Here is a 7,500-nt window from a genome sequence, read left to right as displayed (position 1 = left end):
ATCCCAACAGTCACATCTTCCCTCCTGACAGGCCATCTCCTGATAATGGTGAGTGGTCCACATGGTGCATGAAGGGGTCTCTAGACAACCTGGAAGCTGACTGCGCAACAGCCAATGGCTTCGTATGACTACTTTTACATACGGGGAAAACTCACTCTGTGTCTGGATAAACTTTGGTTGAATTCCAAGAAAATTTACATCTGAAAAAGGACAAGACTATTCGTCATGCTTTTCAATCACTTCAATCAAACTTCAATATGATTCAGCTACTTTATCAACAATTTCTAATCTTCTGACAACATTAAAAATGCTTGTCAATCATCTAGCACATTAAAGATGCTTGTCAATACACTTTTTTTTTAATAAAAAATAAATTAATAACTAAAAATGAATACAATTTTAAAAATTCAAATCCATACCATGTACTACACAGAGCTTGAGACGGATATCAATTACTTTCAAAACTCTGCTGTTCAGCTTGACGAACAGTTGGTCCATTGAAACATGTCAAAGACCCTATACACACACCAAAGCTTGGCACCTTCAAGAAGACCTTGGGAATTGTTGCCCCACACACAAAGGTCTGGGTCGAGGTCTGTGGTGAACTGTATCTAATCACAATGTTGAGATCAGAAACTGAACAGAACCACGACCCTATACATGTTAGGGCCTAATGAAAACACAGGCACGGCCCCCCTCCCACTGTAAAATTCACAGTCATCACCTGCTACACAACACTGTCCCTTATATATTAGTTCTTTATGACAAATTCACCCAATTCAGATACTAAAAATATAAGCTTTCACATACACATCAAAGCTTCATCTTAGAAGTAAATGTTAACCTTAAAAAATTAAATATTATATGATGCTTAAGATCAAAGGTAATCAACTAAACATTAAAAATTCTCCAAAGAAACATTAAAATAAAATCCCAAAACAATTATTAAAAATTCTCCAAAGAAAAATAACAGTTAGCAGTGAATAGTGAACCTCAAAAGAGGTGGAGTGTGGGAGGGGGGTTGGGGGAATGGCAGTAAGCCTGAACGTGCTATTTGCTTCTCCCGGGTGTATAGACCTTGGTCAAGAAACAAGCACAAAAACCATGCAGAGGATTCTCCGAGATATAAAGAGAAGGTATCACACTCCAGACATAAATAACACCTTTACACATAGGGAAGAAGTTCAAGAAAGCGTATATGTTAATAGAGATCAAACAAACCTGTGGACAAACACCAAACGTGGTGCAGCCGGTGGGCATCACACCACATCCAGCAATTCTACTTGGCTCTCAACTTCCCACACTTATGGAAAGGAAGGGGAGTGCTGTTGAAATGCCAACTATGGCGCATTTTCCCTCGGCCTCATCGGCTATAAAACACAATACTACTCATGCTACACATTAAGTCTACGTACAGACCATTTTCAAAACCCTTTCCCTTAAAAAATTATCAAACATATTCAATTTATGCTTGGTAAAACACAAAATAAATATACACAACGTCAAGCATGGCTCACTGAAAAACCTTGGCTTTCTGTGAACCAGTTCCCAGTCACTTAGTAGCCAATAGGATTATTAGCCGAGCTCCACAGATGATGGCTCATCACTTTAGCTTCAACAAAAAACTCACACTTGATAACGATATCAAGTCCAACACAAAACGAACTATAACTTCTTTGGGTGACTGAAAAGTTTAGAAATGTAGCTGATAAATTTTTTCCTTTTATGCAATACAGGATGTGCTCCAAAGAAGCTAACACAAACACTCCATATCCATTCTTCATTACCAGTGTAGTGTTCACCCATGGCTGTTGCTCATGTTTCACAAAAAATGATAAAATAAAAACTAGCTACAGTCTTCTCATTTGTCAACAATATGCCGACAGTATTTCCGCCCTTAGGACGGCCAACGCACAGTTATAATGCTTGTCAAGGTTATGGTCATCATGAGACAGGCGCACACTTGTACATGCACTAGTTCTACACACAGATAAGGGGCCTATACTGCTGCTGATGCTATTGTATCAAGAGAAATGCTCAAACAAATTCTATTGGCCCCCAAATCAGTAATCACAGGGGAGTAATTATATGGTAGAGCTCAGTACCCATGAATATATCTGACACTAAGTCCTTGCACACTTCTGAAGCTTACTTAAAATTTGTAGACACTATTTTTGGCTGTGAACCCATACACTTGGCACCAAAAATAATGGTCTTGTTTCAACAAAAGGTATTCCAGAGTTTCTTTTTTGCTTTCATCTAAACTAGTCTAAGTCTAGCCACCCTGGTTATCCTTTGCTGAAGATGTGGTTGATCTTCATAGTGCAGCAGCTTCCTCTTTAGGGTGAGAAGGAAGGAATGGGGCAAATTCTCCCATAGATCCATCCCTACCTCATCACTACACTGCAATACTACACTCAATTACTCTCCAGGAACTCCAATATACCCACTCCCACCTGCCCATTTCTCATGTGCTGGGCAACAAATTCTCTTTTCTTTTTTTTACTTATTTTTTTTTCATGTATGTCATTTTCTTGGCTCATTTTTGGGTCTTCTGGGCCTATTTTATTCTCACAAATTGTAGTGGGTTTGTTCAATTGATACTGTTGCTACTCAGAAAACCAGATGCTCTGATACTGGCTCTTGGCTGGAGAGAGAGCAGTTGTAGGCAGTGTAAGGTGCAGCTACTTGGGGGTGTGTAGGGAACACTGCAGTTGGCTGCATGTGGGCAGGTAAAGGGTGTGCAGGTGGGGCAGCCAGCACTGTGCGCCCACTGCTGTGGTGGGCTGGTGGAGGCAATGCTCCTCTGTAAAAGATCAAGATATAAATCAATATTCATAATTCCCAAAGTCTTTGCATGCTGGTCATAATACATTCTTGACATAACAGGCTGTGCTGCATTTAACAATCTTACATATACACACAATAAAAGATATGTATGTATGTACATATATAATCATACATGTATATTTCATAAAAAACAGAAGACTGAACACTAACCCTGGTGTAAATGGGTTGACTGTATGTGCAGCTGGAAGGGAGGAGGGTAAGTATGTGGGTTGAGTGGTGGTCACATACACCTGTGCCGCAGCAGCAGCTGCAGCAGCAGCCTGAGGTGGGCAGCACGTCTATATTCCGATAGACATCTGCCTGTGCTGGCACAATGCCTGCCAGAGACCCAAGCTGAGAGACTGGTGATAATCCATGTGCCTGTGATGATGGTGAATGGTGACTTGCAGACACGTGAGTTCGTCCTATCGTGGGAGCGTAATTCAAACTACTACTACTGCCTGTGCTGCCCTGGCCAGCAACAACTACACTGCTGTTGCTTCCACCACCACCACTACTGCTGCTTCCCATCCCTTCACACTCCCAACCACCACGCGCTGGTCACGGTTACTATGGGCTACTGGCGGCTGGGAGTAGTCCTTGTGCCTGGAGAGAAAAAAAAGGGGGGGAGGGAGGGGGAAGTTATTATAAAAGATTTGTGTGTTCCTGTATGTGTGCCAATGTGTGAGTGTGTGTGTGCCAAGTGTGAGTGTGTGTGTGCCCATAAGGGAGTGTGTCTGTATGCATTCAATGTTTGTGAGTCTGTGTGTGTGTGAACCTGGTTTTAGAGTGCCTGTGTGTGTGATCCTGTGTGTTTGAGTGCCTGTGTGTGTGTGCCTGTGAGTGTGTGCCTGTGTTTCTATGCCTGTGTGTGCCTGTGAGTGTGTCTGTGTATGTGCCTCTGAGTACACCTGTGTGCCTGTATATTTGCCTATGTTTGCAAGTGTGTATAATGTGTGTGCGTGTCTGTGTGTGTGTGTGTGCCTATGCAGTGTGTGTGTGTGGTGAGTGCCTGTGTGTGCGGTGTGTGCCTGTGTGTGCCTGTGTATGCAGTGTGTGCTGTGTGCAGTGTGCCTTGGGTAGTGTGCCTGTGTGTGTGAGCTTGTGTGTGCCTGTGTTCTATGCCTGTGAGTGTGTGCCTGTGTTTCTATGCCTGTGAGTGTGTGCCTGTGTTTCTATGCCTGGTATGTGCTCTGAGTACACCTGTGTGCCTGTATATTTGCTATTTGCAAGTGTGTGATAATGTGTGTGCGTGTCTGTGTGTGGTGTGTGTGCGGTGTGTGCCTGTGTGTGCGGTGTGTGCCTGTGTGTCGGTGTGTGCCTGTGTATGCAGTGTGTGCCTGTGTATGCAGTATGTGCCTGTGTGTGCCTGTGTGTGCAGTGTGCCTGTGTGTGCATGTGTGTGCCTGTGTGTGCAGTGAATGCCTGTGTGTGTGGTGAGTGGCTGTGTGTGTAGTGAGTGGCTGTGTGTGTGGTGAGTGGCTGTGTGTGTAGTGAGTGCCTGTGTGTTGTGAGTGCCTGTGTGTGGCGAGTCCCTGTGTGTGTGCCTGTGTAGTGTGTATGGACCATGTGTGTGTGCCTGTATGTATGTGTGCCTGTATGTGTTCCTGTGTGTGTGCTCCTGTGTACGCTCGTGTGTGCCTGTGTGTGCGCATGTCTGTGTGCGCGCCTGTATGTGTGCTCCTGTGTGTGTTCCTGTGTGTGTGCCTGTGTGTGTGCTCCTGTGTGCGCCTGTATGTGTGCATGTGTGTGCCTGTGTGTGTGCCTGTGCATGTGTGTGCCTGTGTGTGCTGTGTGTGTGTGTGTGTGTGTCCTCTGTGTGTGTGTCCCTGTGTGTGTGTGTGTCCTGTGTTGTGTCCTGTGTGTGTCCTGTGTGTGTGTGTCCTGTGTGTGTGTGTCCTGTGTGTGTGTGTGTTATGTGTACCTGTGTGTGTGTATGTGTACTGTGTGTGTGTAGTGTACGTGTGTGTGAACTCGTGTGTGTGTGTGCACTTCCTATGTATGTGTGTGCACTCTTATGTATGTGTGTGCACTCTATGTATGTGTTCTATATGTGTGTGTATGCATTATGTGTGTGCCTGTGTGTGTGTATGTGTGCCTGTGTGTGCACTCCTGTGTGTGTGCACTCCTATGTATGCGTGCACTCCTATGTGTGCCTGTGTGTGCCTGTCTGTGAGTGTGCATGTGTGTGCCTGTGTGTGTGTGCCTGTGTGTGTGTGCCTGTGTGTGTGCCTCTGTGTGTGCCTCTGTGTGTGTGCCTCTGTGTGTGTGCCTCTGTGTGTGTATGTGTGCCTCTGCGTATGAGTGTACCTCTGCGTGTGTCTCTATGTGTATGTACTCTGTGTCTCTGTATGTGTACCTCTGTGTGTCTATGTGTGTGTACCTGTGTGTGTCTATGTATGTCTATGTGAGTGTGCCTGTGTGTGCCTGTGCATGTGTGTGCCTGTGTGTGTCCTGTGTGTGTGTCCTGTGTATGTGTCCTGTGTATGTGTCCTGTGTGTGTGTCCTGTGTGTGTGTGTCCTGTGTATGTGTGTCCTGTGTATGTGTGTCCTGTGTATGTGTCCTGTGTATATGTGTGTCCTGTGTATATGTGTGTCCTGTGTATATGTGTGTGTCCTGTGTATATGTGTGTGTCGTGTGTGTGTGTGTGTCCTGTGTGTGTGTGTGTCCTGTGTGTGTGTGTGGTCCTGTGTGTGTGTGTCCTGTGTGTGTGTGTCCTGTGTGTGTGCATGTGCGTGTGCATGCGTGTACGTGTATGTATACCTGTGTGCATGTGCGTGTGCATGCGTGTACGTGTGTATGTATACCTGTGTGTGTGTACTTGTGTGTGTGTGAACTCCTGTGTGTGTGTGTGCACTTCCTATGTATGTGTGCACTCTTATGTATGTGTCTGCATTCCTAGTGTGTATGTGTAATATATGTGTGTGCATTATGTGTGCCTGTGTGTGTGTGTGCATTATGTGTGTGCCTGTGTGTGTGTGCCTGTGTGTGTGTGCCTATGTGTATGTGTGTGCCTGTGTGTGTGCACTCCTATGTATGTGTGTGCACTCCTATGTATGTGTGTGCACTCCTATGTATGTGTGTGCCTGTGTATGTGTGTGCCTGTGTGTGTGGAGTGCCTGTGTGTGTGAGTGCCTGTGTGTGTGAGTGCCTGTGTGTAGTGTGCCTGTGTGTGCCTGTGTGTGTGCCTGTGTGTGCCTGTGTGTGCATGTGTGAGTATGCATATGTGTGTACCTGTGAGTGTGTGCCTATGTGTATGTGTGCCTGTATGTGTGTGCCTGTGTGTGTTTGTGTGCCTGTGTGTGTGCCTGTGTGTGTGTGTGTGTGCCTGTGTGTGTGCCTGTGTGTGTGTGTGCCTGTGTGTGTGTGCCTGTGTGTGTGTGCCTGTGTGTGTGTGCCTGTGTGTGTGCCTGTGTGTGTGTGCCTGTGTGTGTGTGTGTGTGTGTGTGTGTGTGTGTGTGTGTGTGTGTGTGTGTGTGTGTGTGTGTGTGTGTGTGTGTGTGCACGCGCATGCATTGCACATGCACGTGCATAGTGCTTATTTGTTATCTTAAATTCAGATAGTAATATAATATTGTATGTTATTCAGTGTTGAAATTAGATTTTTATCAAAACTTCAGTTCCAAGTAAACAAAAACTAAAATAATCTAAATATGTATAAATAAAGTGTGTACAACAACCTTAAAGTTCAACCTTTATATATTGGGTGAATAGCAAGTTAATCACCCTACCTTTCAGTTGACATTATATAAATGACACAACTCCAAAACACAAATAATTCACATGATAGTTTGGAGAAAAACTCAAGCCATGAAAATGCAGCATTCTTACCAGCCGGGTGCACAGTTGACTGTACTGAATAGTCTTTATGGGCCTGTGGGGGTTGTGTGTGTGCATGAGAGTGAGTGTGAGAGTGACTACGGGCATGGTCACGAGTGTGAGCTGCGGGTGGCGGGAGGTTGTCACGGTGGGCAGGCGGTGGCTGTAGAAGGGAGTCCCTGACATGCGCAGCAGGAGGAGCCAGGTGCTCTCTGTTGGGAGGCCAAAAGGGGCAAAATAAATTTGCAATGATCAACAAACTACTGCAGGACTGTAGTTCATAAAATGTAGCAACAGACATTTTTTATCTTAACCAATGAAACCAGGTGGTTTCCCAATATGAAAGCCCTCTCTCCCAGGCTGTATTCATAGTGGCCCAGGTCCCACTGCCAGGGGATTGTGTCGGCACCATAGTGTGCACTGCATAAGCATTATTTCCCCAGCAAACGGAACCGGCGCACCATGGCATGTACTCACATGCCACTCGGAATATAGTCCAGATATGCCATGGCATGTATGTACATGCCACCTGGCAGTGAAGGATTAAAATGCAGGCTCCATATCCTTGTCACCTTTTTCAGGGCAAATAGATCAATCTACATAATAGATGGAAAATCAATAACAGGTCTTATTAATGACCTATCACTGCTAGTGGACACAAGAATGGGCTTATAAAGGAACTGGGAGAGAGTGGTGTGGAGACCAAAAATTAGCTGGATAGGCATATGGGTTAGAAGGAAGGCTTTTCGCTAGTTGGATACAATAGTTCTCATTCTCGAAAATGTTAAAAACACCAGCATAATGAAAGTAGTAATCAATGGGATGATGGTATGAACATGGTGCAAGCTTCA

General features: G+C 45.1%; 1 protein-coding gene across 12 annotated transcripts in view; it reads right to left on the bottom strand.

Annotated features, from left to right (window-relative positions):
* The window catches only part of LOC119582702 (homeodomain-interacting protein kinase 2-like), a 75,971-nt gene that overhangs the window by 33,412 nt on the left and 35,059 nt on the right, over nucleotides 1-7,500 (bottom strand). The gene's annotated exons all lie outside the window — the stretch shown is intronic.

The sequence above is a fragment of the Penaeus monodon genome, chromosome 16 (assembly GCF_015228065.2).
Source record: "Penaeus monodon isolate SGIC_2016 chromosome 16, NSTDA_Pmon_1, whole genome shotgun sequence".
NCBI classification, from domain to species: Eukaryota; Metazoa; Arthropoda; class Malacostraca; order Decapoda; family Penaeidae; genus Penaeus; species Penaeus monodon.
Note: the sequence above shows the minus strand (reverse complement) of the source record. Positions and strands in the feature narration are given on the sequence as shown.